The sequence below is a fragment of the Coffea arabica genome, chromosome 4c (genome assembly GCF_036785885.1).
Source record: "Coffea arabica cultivar ET-39 chromosome 4c, Coffea Arabica ET-39 HiFi, whole genome shotgun sequence".
NCBI lineage: Eukaryota > Viridiplantae > Streptophyta > Magnoliopsida > Gentianales > Rubiaceae > Coffea > Coffea arabica.
In genome coordinates this window covers 5,419,355-5,432,490 of record NC_092316.1, presented here as the reverse complement: position 1 = coordinate 5,432,490, position 13,136 = coordinate 5,419,355, and positions in this window count along the sequence as shown.

Sequence of the window (13,136 nt, the reverse complement as noted above, 5' to 3'; positions counted from 1 at the left end):
ATTGAATTAAAATATTTGTGTTGTGTATATTTAGCTTTTTAATATTTAGTCGAGATTATCTTAGTTATTCCTTGATGTTTAAACTGAAAATTGTACGTAAAGATGAATTTAATGGTCTACACTTTTGATTTTCATCTGCAACTTTATCTACTAAAGAACATAATTAAGCCATAATGTATCAATTTCCAAGCCGCTTAATTAATGTAGATATATAAATCTGGGACCTAAAAATACCACAATTATGAGAACCAATCCTAGTCAAGCTCAGACTGATACGTGTTACCGTTTGGATTGAAGTTTTTCTCAGAACAATTTTTTTTATAAAAATCACATTTCTTGAATCGCTATTGAACTTTTTACCTTACATACACGTTAAATCGCTATTATATATTTTTTTATATGAAAAAATTTCAAAAAATAAGTAATCCAGACAAATATAATATTATCAACAGGGCAACACGTTTTCCCATACTTTGACCAGGAGACACAAAGGAGAGCCAAGGTCACACGAGTCATGACCAATAATGTCTAAACACTTGACTTCAGTTAAACTAATAAATGCCTTCAAGGATGAACAGGAAAATCCTTTGATCTCTCTCATCAAGAAAATCAAACAAACTTGCATGACCATAGCTAAGTTAAGCTGCTTACAAATATAAACGTTTGACATCTCTGCAAAGGGTTTAAGGACCCACCTAGCTATGCAGATATTTCAATCAAGTCGACTTTTCACAATTCAATATAGGGCAAATTATTCAATTGGCCCTTGAACTTTTTGTCTAGATAAAAATAAACCCCTCATCTATTTTTTACTGACTTTAAGCCCTCGAATATGTAAAATTGGGAACCCGTGGCCCTTTTAGCCAGTTTCTCCGATTTTGTAACCGGAGGACCAATTCACACGAATACCAGCATGTTTCTTCAAAGGGCATTTTTATCCGCATGTTCTAAGCAAAATGGCACACATAGTCCACCTTTCTGATTTGATTTCCCTCACATCCCTTATTCTTCCCTGCGCAACCCCCATGCAATCCCATGGCCGCTTCTGTCGCCACCGTAGCAGCCACCGCCGCCGCAGCCTCCCAGAAGCTTTCTCCGCTTACAACCCCTCCTCATGACAAACCCTTCTGCTCTTTCTTCTCAAAAACCCTCCTAAAACCCTGCCACCACATCACCCACACTCGCAAAGTCCACTGGATCGGTGTCTCGGCCGCTTCCAAGAATCTTATCTCCGATGTCTTTGACGATTATGACGACAAATCCAGAGAGGAGTGCGGCATGGTGGGCATCTATGGCGACCCCGAAGCTTCTCGCCTGTGCTATTTAGCCCTCCACGCTCTCCAGCACTACGGCCAAGAAGGCGCCAACATCGTCTCCGTCCATGACAACGTATTCAAATAGATTACTCATCCGGAGCCTAAGTCTTGCATCTTTGAGCATATTTATTTTTCTTACCCAATTCAGTAGTTTTTGGGAAGTTTGTTTACGAATCTAGGCGGTCATTTGGGGAAATTTTAGCCACTATATTCCTCGTTGATTTCTAAGCCAGTGAAGGGAAGGAGGAGGAGTTGTGCCCTTTTTGCTTAGAATATGCGGACAAAAATGCCCTTTGAAGAAGCACACTGGCGTTCGTGTGAATTGATCCTCTGGTCGCAAAACTGGAGAAACTGGCTAAAAGGGTCATGGATTCCCAATTTTACAAGTTCGAAGGCTTAAAGTCAGCAAAAAATAGATGAGGGACTTATTTTTACCTAAAAAAAAGTTCAAGGGCCAATTGGATAATTTGCCCTTCAATATATGTTTGATTAATAAATTAGTTTCGTTTGGAGGCTATTTGAATTTCATATTTGAGTACAAATAAATGTTTTGTAGTTCAGAAAAAAACTTTCAATTCCAACTTGCGAGTCAAGAACTTGTGAGTCAAGAACTTGCGAGTCAAGAAAATGCTCTCAATTGAAATTAGTGTTGATAGGGAAAACGAATCCATATATTAAGGTTTGTTTGGATTGCTTCATATTTTCCCAATTTTATTTGCTTACATCATCTTTACAATTTTCAATACACTTTTTTATCTTCCCAATATCTTTTTATCTCACATACATCACATCACAAAAAGTACTACAGTAAAAATATCTCAAATAATCCTAAATAACTTACAATTATCTATTTTCTTTCAAAACAAAAGAATACCCTGTAATAGTTATCTTTTTTTTTTTTTTGTTTTAATAAGGTAAGAAAGAGTTTGATGGCCAGAAGACCACAATTTTCCCGTCATGGCTCCCTCCTGTGTATCTCAGTCGAGGAAGAAAACACTTGAGCACAATCCAAGCATAAACAAGAAATATCCTTCTTTCCTTTCGAGAATTATTAAATTTATGAGGATCTTCATTGTGATAATTTTCATCGCAGAACAGCTTCATCAAGTCACAGCAGGTATGAATTATCATCTCTACCCACCTTAGTCTATTCTGCTGCTAATTTTTTTTTTTTTCTGTTTCTTCCACGACCAAACTTATAAGTAAACTAGAATTTTTGCAAATTTTCCCATATAGTGATATAAATGGCTAGGATTAGAGGTGTCAAATAAAACCATTTAATTAATTTTACCCATACCCGTCCATTAATAACTGGATATGGGTACATTAAATTTTTATATATGAATATAAATGGGTTACCCAATTATACCCATTTATTAAATGGGTATAATTGGGTAACCCATCTAACCCATTTAACCCATTTAACTTACATTCCCAAACCTTCTGTAAGTTTGCAGCAAAGTAGAAGCAAGCAAATCAAGCCCAATAGCACAATGGCTAGCACAGATGCATTCTGTAACTTAACTTTCATGGGAAAAGAGGAGAAATCACACGAGTAGTCGTGCTCTTGACAATTTTTTCTTAAAGAGTTTCTTTTGACTTTATCATATTTACATTTTCAGTTTCTTGTATATCTTGTATAATCCAACCTACCTGTGAGCATAATGAGGGATGAGTTTTGAGTGTCATGGCGCAGGTTGATTTCTTTGAAAAGGCAAATGAGAGCTGATAAATTGATAATTAATCTTCAGGAACTCTGGAAGAAATATGAAGGCCTTGATTACTCATAGTACTGTTGAGTAATTTACATATATTGACTTCAGGTTGATATTTGTATGCTAAATGAAGTGGTCGCTAGTCTTCATAAGGATTTTTAACTATTTTTTATGTTAAGTATTTTTGTTTTATTTATTATATTTATTTGTTGGTTTTATCTTATCGCTTTATTTCCTTGTAATCTATTAATTTGATCATTTTTTAGCATCATCAATTTATGACAAATTTTAGCTTCCTTTCTTACCTTTTCAAATGAAATTTTAAATTTATAAACGAAAAAATACTAGGGGTTCAAAGTTTTGGATTAAATTTTTTTGTTAACTTTCATATTATTTAGTCCAAATTTTTAGATTCTCATTGTTCAATTATTAAATAATATGTAATTTTGCAACATGGCACGCGGAAGGAAAAAAAATTGATAATTAGACTTATTTGGCATAATAAGTAAATATTTAAAATTAATGATGGGTGTAAAATGGTATAAATTGATAATTTAGTTTACAAAATGAATTTATATGAGCTTGTAAAAAATTAGAATAAATGGGTTATAAATGGATAATTGGGTTACCCAACTCATTTTTTGACTTACCCATTTATACCCATCTAATTAAATGGATATAAATGGGTTGACTCACTTATACCCATTACCCATTTTACCCAACCCAAACCCACTCAAATCACCCATTTTGCCACCTCTAGCCTAGGATGAACAAACTTTACTCCATTTAAATCCTTTTCCCGTTTTCAGATAAAAAAATATATCAGGTAATAACTTTCTGGAAAAATGGAAATCATGAAGATCATTTACTTCTTGACGAGAAATAGTCATTCTGATTAGCATTAATATATTCCGAGACTGAGTATCAGAAAGCTGGAATAAAACTATTACTTCTTGTTTTGGTGTCATTCTTTCTTTCTTGGGTCAAGAAAACAAATTTCGGCCTTGAAATTGCAGGTTATGATCCAATTGTGGATAGAGTGTTGCCAAGCCCACCGCCTCCAGTTCACAACAAAATGCAGCATAATCTTCCCAACGCGGGGGAATCACCCTCCCCTTCACCGCCTTCCTAAAGATTACTCATATTTCTTTCTCTCATTCAATTGTTTCTAAGGTGATCGAAAGCGATCCTCTTATCTTATTTGAATGATAACAATCGCGTTGGCGGATCATTTTTATTGACCTGTTAAGCTTGAGAATAGCCCTTGAGGGGAAAATTCTGTGCTGCTACAGTTTATACAGACCCTTAGACTACTCAACTCTCTTTACTTCGTTTTACTTTTCTTCTTTTAAGTTTTTTTTTTTTTTAGGGACAAAATGCTTTTGCATGAAAAATGAATTTGTTGATTGTTCAATCCAAAAATTGAAAGTATAAACGAGTGACTCGCATGTTTTACTTACTCCAATTGTGTTTGAAAATTAAGAAGGGTTTAATAAGCTTCGTACCCCTTCTATTTTCAGCTATTTTCAACTAACACCTCAAGGTTATAAGAATTCTAAGTTAAATGGTGCCTTTAGGGTGTAAACTGTCTAGAATAAAAGTTCGGCGTGCAATATAGTAGATATTTATAACTTTACAGTGCAGAATTTTCAAAATAAAAGTTAAGGTACAAATTCAGAATCTGTGCAAAACATTAGGGATGCAAAATTGTATCATTCCAATTAGGAACAAAAGGATCTCAACAATTATCAACACGAGATATGGTACAATTTCATTCAATAAATTAATATAGGATTCAAATTCGGCAACTATTTTTTTTTCCCCATAGACAGAAATAAACACACACACCCAATTAGATTAGAACGCTCAGAAAGTCATCGTCAAATTGAATTAGAGACTAATTTAAGGGGGACCCACAAACTAACACCATCCAGTCAATTGATGACAGGAGATGCGGCTGAAGATTTTAAATCCAGGATGAAGAACCCACAATCGATGGATGTGGGACGGAGATTCAAATCCGACTAGATATTCATTTTTGCGATGTTCAACAAACTATAATGAAACCAATTGCTGGCTTGTGGGCGGCTACATCTACAATCCAATCATTCAATAGCACCTTCTAGTGTTTTTGTTTTTGTTTTTGTTTTTGTTTTTGTTCCTTTGTCTTTACCCTTCGGCAGGTTGATAGACAAAGCTTTCAATAATTCAATGCTGCTTCCTGAATCCGGATATATACATATATGTTCACAAATTTGACTTTGCAATTGACAAGACAGTGGACACTACCAGTTGCCGATAGAATCCAATTGCAGCCGCACATCGGCACATGAAGGTTTTGGAACGTGTATGAGCCATCAGCCATGTGAATGTTTTTGTTTTTTTTCAAAAAAAAAAAAAAAAACTCTCATCCTGGACTTTACCCTCCATGAACTTGTCACAAAGAATAAAAGCATCAAGCCCTTTTCTTTAGATGGACTTTACTTTAGATGAATTATTTTCTTATGTCTGCGGTCAGCCCTTGATATTTACAACCATGCATTATTAATTTTTCCACTTTTCAAGTGGGCTAACTCCGTTTTCAACATTTGGGCGATACACTACTAGTTCACAGCTGATCGATTAAAATTGACTAATCAGTGATGCAATAAAACTGCTTAAAAAGTAGATAAGGATGTAATTGCAAGCTCTCAGTTTTAGAAGAGAAGTAATGGTTGGATTAATCTTATATATATTGTCAGTGTATATATTATTACGCTTGTATGGATGATACAATGAACAAATTTGGGTTTTAAATTCAAATTTTACTCGTATAATATATCTAATGGTGATAATATATACACTGACAGCGTATATAAGATTTACTCTTCTATAATTTGTAGACAAAGTCCGAACGCTTATATTTCTCGATCGCAATTGAATTGAGATTCGTGAAGGGAAAAAACTTTGCACAGGCAATGAATGAAACATGACTTCAAGAGTAACTTGATTACGTCCTTTGAATGCTGAATGCTGAACAGCCTGAACTGAAAGTTACCTTTCGCGTGGACTTCCGTTGAATTTCTTCATTACTATTGGTCAACTTTCTTGAATGGCGTCCTTGACTGGTCCAAATTGAAAGGCAACGGGACTTTGAATTTTCGCAATGTATGCGCGCGCCCGCACAGATATTTGAAAGTCAGACATCTTTACTTTAAATTCTTTTCATCTTATTATCCAATCAAATCATTCTCTAATATTTTATTTCATATCCCTTGTTCAATGAAAAATGGTCAAATTCTATAGGATCAAACCTACGGGACTTAAAGAATGATATTTTTTTAAAAAAAGAGAGGACAAATGTTAAATTTAAATAAATGTAAAGAAGAAGAATTTAGATTCCAAATGAACAAATTCAAATTTGAAAAAAATCTCGAAAAGTGAGGGGGTAAAGATCTCTTGTTCTTATTACAAGATCATAATTGGACTCGTATATGTCTGTTAAAAAGAATAATCTTCTCTCTTGAGGATAATAAAAAGTGGAAAATGTTCAATTGGAACATGAAAAGATGACTAAATTGGTCCAAGTTACTTTACTCTTCGAGACGAAGTGTAAGAAGGGAGGGAATTCTCAAACGCAGAAAGGGATTCAATGAATTCGAAAGAATTGAACGAGAAGCGGTATGATGAGGCTATCAAAAATACAATCAGTTATCACAATCCATATATTAGGCTACCAAAAATGCAGTCAGTTATCATAAAATTTTAGGTACTATATTACCAAAAAAGGAAAAAGAAGACAACAACAGTAGTTAAGATTGTCTAGCCCTCGTAATTCTTTCCTTTTGTCAAAGCAGCATCCTATTTCTTCAACCCTTAAACTTCTGCACTTTTTGTGTGGATCCTAAATCCAACTTGGTGACAAGGATGAAACCTCTTCACCCCATAACTAGTACTAACAGACTAACAGTAGTATAACAATGCCATTGGTCATTTTATGGAGTAGTTTATATCACAAAGAGATACTATTATTCTTAAAATTGAAGAAAACGCAAATCATACAACGAAAGTGGTGAATTCTTGACAGAGAAGAGCTGGTTTTTATTCAAAAATTAGTCCAAGTAACTCAACATATTAAAATTAATTCTTACCAAAAGTTGGCATCTTCATTCTGAGCTGTAAATGCAGACTCCACAATGCAGAAACAAAGATTTTAGATTCTTGATGGCAAAGTGAAACTTGTCCTCTATTACATGGAGTATCAGAACAAGAAACGAAAGCTAGTGCCCGCTGCTTAAGTGCCCACCTATGATTCAACCCAGTACTAGTAGGTTGCGGCGTGGTTTTCACGCTAACAGTGGATCGCGTGAGCATCAGAATATCTAAGACCAGTCAAAATTATTGATCCTTGATGGGCATAGGTGCTTGAGAACAAATAAAGATTGGGAGAAAGTTCTTCTATCTTCCGTCCACTCTTCATATGGAGGAAGATGCAAGATACCCTCTATGTATGATGCGTGAAGGATCTGGAATGCGGACAACTTTTCTACCTTTTGGCCACTAATGCACCAGCTACGGACATTTTCACGGCTAATGCAAGATACCCTTTAATTTTGTTTTAGCTAAGATGATTATTATATACCTACACGTAAAAAAAAAAGATATATATATATATATATATATATATATATATATATATATATATATATGAAGAAAAGGGGCAGTTATCCCCAAAATCTTGGAATCTTACGTTGCACTTACAAATTTAGAATTTAATCTCGATTGGGAGAATATAAATGATGTTTATTCCCTTTCAAGTCGCTACTTTTGTTCATGTTTGACTTTGTCCACGAACGAGTCTTTGTTTTGTTGAAAAGGCAAGTGATTTGGTGGATGCTAATATGGGGATCGAGTAATTTATGCCATTGTTGGATGCGTATCTACTTTGATTTAGACGGATGAGAGTTGATCGTGAGACACAATTTTTGATTAGTGAGAATAAGATTTATTTATTTATTTTTTGCATGTTTTGTCTTAGTACATATATTTATTTTGTCACACAAATTGTAAGTTGTAACTAAAATGAGCAATTATAGAAGCGTCGGATCCACAATATTGTGAACTACACGAAAACCAATAGTATCAGCCATTAGATGAATAAAAAGCATTATATGTCATTTTTAGAAAGGAAAATTAAAAGCATATGTATAACCTACAACACCTCTGTATATTTTTTTTTTTCAGTAATGATAACATTTTAATAACCCAATCTACCTTATTCTATAAAGAGGGGGAGCCTAAAGAGACCGTGTAAGGAATTAGTAGGTATACAAGTCTAGCTAGATCAAAGGAGTGTTTCAGCACCTCCTTTGAGTTTTTTTCACTGCAAGTAAGATTCGAATCTTGACCTACAGTCCAATGAGGATTTCATGGCCATTGAACCAAAGTTCAGTGATTTTACGAGACTTCTATTTCGCTCCCTCTAGAATTCAAATTCAGCCTAACTTTCTGTTGGATGTTTGTGTACAGTTTCAAAATGTCTCTGGCTTTAAATGTTTCCGTCAACCTAAGGCCTGGTCTCCGTCAGTGGTTATGAACTTCTAATAAATAGATGTAAATCCCACAAAAAATTGTACTTAAGCATTATGATTAGCTGCAATTATTTCAAATGGGCACTGGTGATCAGATCTTGGCCACCAAACGTTGAGAATCGAATTATACATGTCCAGCCTCAAATGAATTGAGGTCCCATCTAAATGAGTAAGCATCAATGGATCAATATTCAATAGCAGTAGTGTGAGAGCGTGTTTAATTTGCAGTGCGCTCCATTTCCACTGCTCAAAATAGGGGAAACAAAAAAAGAACCGGGACACACAAATAAAGGGGGGTAAAGGCAACAAATTGTAGATGCTGCTCATGAAATGGTTACACAATGAAGTATGGCATTTCATATTTCCTTACACTAAAAGCCCCATAAAGGGCTAGGCAATTAGGCATGCAGTTGGGCCTACAGCCACAAAATTCTTTTTGTTTTTGCAGCCACAAAATTCTTGAGAGCAAATCTCCTCTCATCATCTGCCCCTGTGGGGGTTCTTTCCCACGTCGGTACTGGGGGGGGAGGTTTGGAAATGGGTAGATAAATCCCCTGGGCGCCTTCAAAAGTTGTCGGTTTTTGAAGGTTGCTCGGGGAACTAGGTTTATCTTGCCGTATTCTTGGGTTTTCCACAAGAAAATGTTAGAAAAAAACAATTCTGCTGGGGTGCTTTCCGGGGTTAGTGGGGGTTAGTTAACTCTTAGTAGCAGCTGCCCTGCTGGGCTTGCCCCTGTGGGGGGTTCTTTCCCACATCGGTACTGGGGGGGTTTGGGAATGGGTAGATAAGTCCCCTGGGCGCCTTCAAAAGTTGCCGGTTTTTGAAGGTTGCTCGGGGAACTAGGTTTATCTTGCCGTATTCTTGGGTTTTCCACAAGAAAATGTTAGAAAAAAACAATTCTGCTGGGGTGCTTTCCGGGGTTAGTGGGGGTTAGTTAACTCTTAGTAGCAGCTGCCCTGCTGGGCTTGCCCCTGTGGGGGGTTCTTTCCCACATCGGTACTGGGGGGGTTTGGGAATGGGTAGATAAGTCCCCTGGGCGCCTTCAAAAGTTGCCGGCTTTTGAAGGTTGCTCGGGAACCTAGGTTTATCTTGCCGTATTCTTGGGTTTTCCACAAGAAAATGTTAGAAAAAAAATCTCCTCTCATCATCATCTAATCTAATCGTCATAGAGCGACCTACTGTGTGGGACATGCACACAGCTCACACACTTAGTTGTAGCATTTCACATTTTCACTACTGCATAAATTAAAGGGCAAATTATCCTGTTAGCCCTTTAATTTTTAGTTTAGATAAATATAAGCTCTCAAACTATTTGTAATCAATTTTAAGCCTTTGAACTTGTAAAATTAGGAACCTATAACTCTTTTGACTAGTTTATCTGATTTTACAACTGGAAAGTCAAATCACACGACTTTGCAGTATCATCCCAGTACATTTACCTCTATTTGTAGCATCCTAGCAGAAACTCCACCTCTTTTTTCTCTATAAGCATCATTATTATAGCAACCAACCAACTCATCATAAGCACCCTTATAAGAAACTTATTCAACCATTTCTACCACCGTAGATGCTCCTCTGTTTCCCTTAATTTTGCTTTCAACTCAGTAGCTTTTGCTTCAGATCTTGATGTTGCAGTTTCAAATTCCTCTTTTTGCTTTTTTGTTGCATTGATCCTCCTTAGAAGGCCTCGTATCAACTCAATAGAACGCCGGCAGATCTCCTCATTAATCCAATCCCAATACCTCACAGCTACCAACTTCTTGTGAGCAAACGACATACCTTCTCCCTAGGTTTCTGTCAGTCCACGAAATAATCATCTTTGTAACTTTATTGCAAGGACAAATAGGAAGTGGAGGGCTGCGATATTTGCGCATTTTTGCTTGTTTCATGGCACAATTCTCTCCCTTCCCTTTGCAATTCGTCTGTTGAGATCTATTAGCGATTTGGGTTAGGAAAAGGGAAGAAGATGGAGTTGTTCACTTTTTGCATATTTCTATGCAGACAAAAAGACCCTTCTTTAAAGCATACTGCCATTCATGTGATTTGACTTTCCGGTTGCAAAACCGGATAAATTAGCCAAAAGGGCCATGGGTTTCCAATTTTACAAGTTCGAGGGTTAAAAGTTGACTATAAATAGTTAGAGGGTTTAATTTTACCTAAACTAAAAGTTCAAGGGTCAAAGGGATAATTTGTCCTAAACTGAAATGTAGGTGTCTATATGCAATTCTACATAAAGCAAATTAAAATATGCATCAATTTGTGTGCTTTGAGGGAGAAGAGAAAAGGGTTTCAACGGGTTTGGGTAATTCCACAACCACATTGCCAGCGTTACAGATTTTTGTAAACATAGCATCAAAGTCTCTTTTATCCTTGTCTAAGAAGAACAAAGGACAAAGCCCCACAATAAGTGAACGAGGCAGTGGGGTATTGACACGTTAAGCAGGATTATATCAAGCTGTTGGAAGAATACATCAAACATACCATTGAGTGTCTGTTTCCCTACGCATCACTGCTTTTAATAAGGAAAGCAGTTTGGTCTGGATAAGGCTTGTGTGTTGAGGGTTGATTTGGCCTCCATGCTTCTTGGCAACTGGGAACATTGCCAATTTACTCAAATGGCTACAAACCAAACCTCTTTTTCTCCATATCGCCATCTCTTTTCTATCACCACACCGGCAATAGAGCATGCACATCCAAACATCCAATGATTCTCTATGTTTGACGCCCACGAGTCTTCTGGCTCCTCTCCTATCAACTCACAATCATCCCCCATTACCCCCTCATGTACCAACAATAAATAGAAAATATACCAAAATCCGATCACTAATTCTCAGGATTAGATACAGGGGTTGCAGGACCACTGCAGTATAGGAGGGGGAAAAAAACAAGCAAACAAAAATATCTATCATTGCTGAATTACAAGAAATTTCGGCCCCGTACGGATTAGGGTGTAACAGTTGAAATGAAAAGCTGATTTTACGTTGCATCAGTTGGGCAACTAGGTCTGCCACCAAATGCGGCTTCCATCCCTTAGATGCATGCATTTGCTCACTCTTTAAATTTGACAAACATTTCAGTTCGCCATCATTTTAAGTCGGCATCTACATAAAAAAAAAAATAGTGGAGGTAAGGGGGAGTGCTGTTGGAAATACGCTATCCCCAATTATGTTCTTGAACATGGATTCGATTCTCGCCTCAAACTCCTTAACCAACACAAATCAGACATGAGGGTTTAGAAAAAAAAAAATTGCTTTTGAAGTTCTTAATTATAGAGCATATGCCCATCCTTGTACAAATTTGTGACGGGAACATCTATCTGCCTTGATGTTCGAATTTTGCTAAAAAAAAAAAAAGGGGGGGGGGTGAAGGAAAGGAGATAAAGTAGAATGATAAATATTACTTTACTGCGCCTCAAATAGAAAACATAAAAAAGAAAAAGAAAATGTGAAAAGCCTAGATCCAATCTTTCCACACTAACTTGCCCAATTAAACAACTAGATGGTAATGCCCTTTATCCTACATTTTTTTGGTAGAGTCCAAAGCTTCATCTTAATTACAAGGTAAAGGGAGACAAAAGGCATGGAATTCACATTCATATTTTGTACTATTTTTGTCCATGTTCATTCTCTATAAATTCCATTTTTGTTATTCCGTCAAGGTTTTTTTTTTTTTTTTTTGGCGAAAATCATCAAGAAATTTAAGTTGCTCTGTAGATGCAACAATAATAATTCACTTCTTCTACTCTCTTTATTATTTAAAATAACTTATCATTTATATATATATATATATATATATATATATATATATATATATATATATATATAATAAAGTCGTATTCTCATTCTTATCCCTTCATGTTTTCTCTTTCCTACGTGGCTTAACGAGACGTCAAGTAGTTTCCTACATGGCTTGCTTCTTTCTTCTTCTCTATAAAAGATGACTGGCATTGATATAATTAATAGAGGATAGTACCACAAAAGAGGAAGTCTAATTGCCCAATCCTTATCTTGTGCATTATCAGAAGGGAATCATCATAAACATTTGATATGCGCAGACGTACTTATTTATAATGAAATAGTTATACTATTATTATTTAGATCAGTATACTGATGATTAAGGTTTTTGTCATTGTGTGTAGTTGAGAGTAGCAGCATATAAATTTTTTTCATTGTGCAAATCGATCCTGCTTTTAGAATCATTCAAGGCATCAGTTCATAGATTATATACAAAGTAATATATATATTTCTGAGTTTTAGTAGGGCGTGGGCGGATCGACTCGGCAAAAAAGTTATGCTGCATAATCCCAGATTCCCAAGAAAAGATGATTGGTTCCTTCACTATCTTCTGATCTCTTTGTTCTGCAAGAATCACGGCATTGATCACCAGATAAGGAAATGTACAAGTTGCAGGAGGTTCATTTTTGTTTTTTAATCAGAAACAAAAGTAAACAGTGGGGAAATTAAAAAAAAAAAAACAAAGTAATGCACATGGGATTCAGTATCTGGGACTCGAGAGAATATCATTATTCATATCCA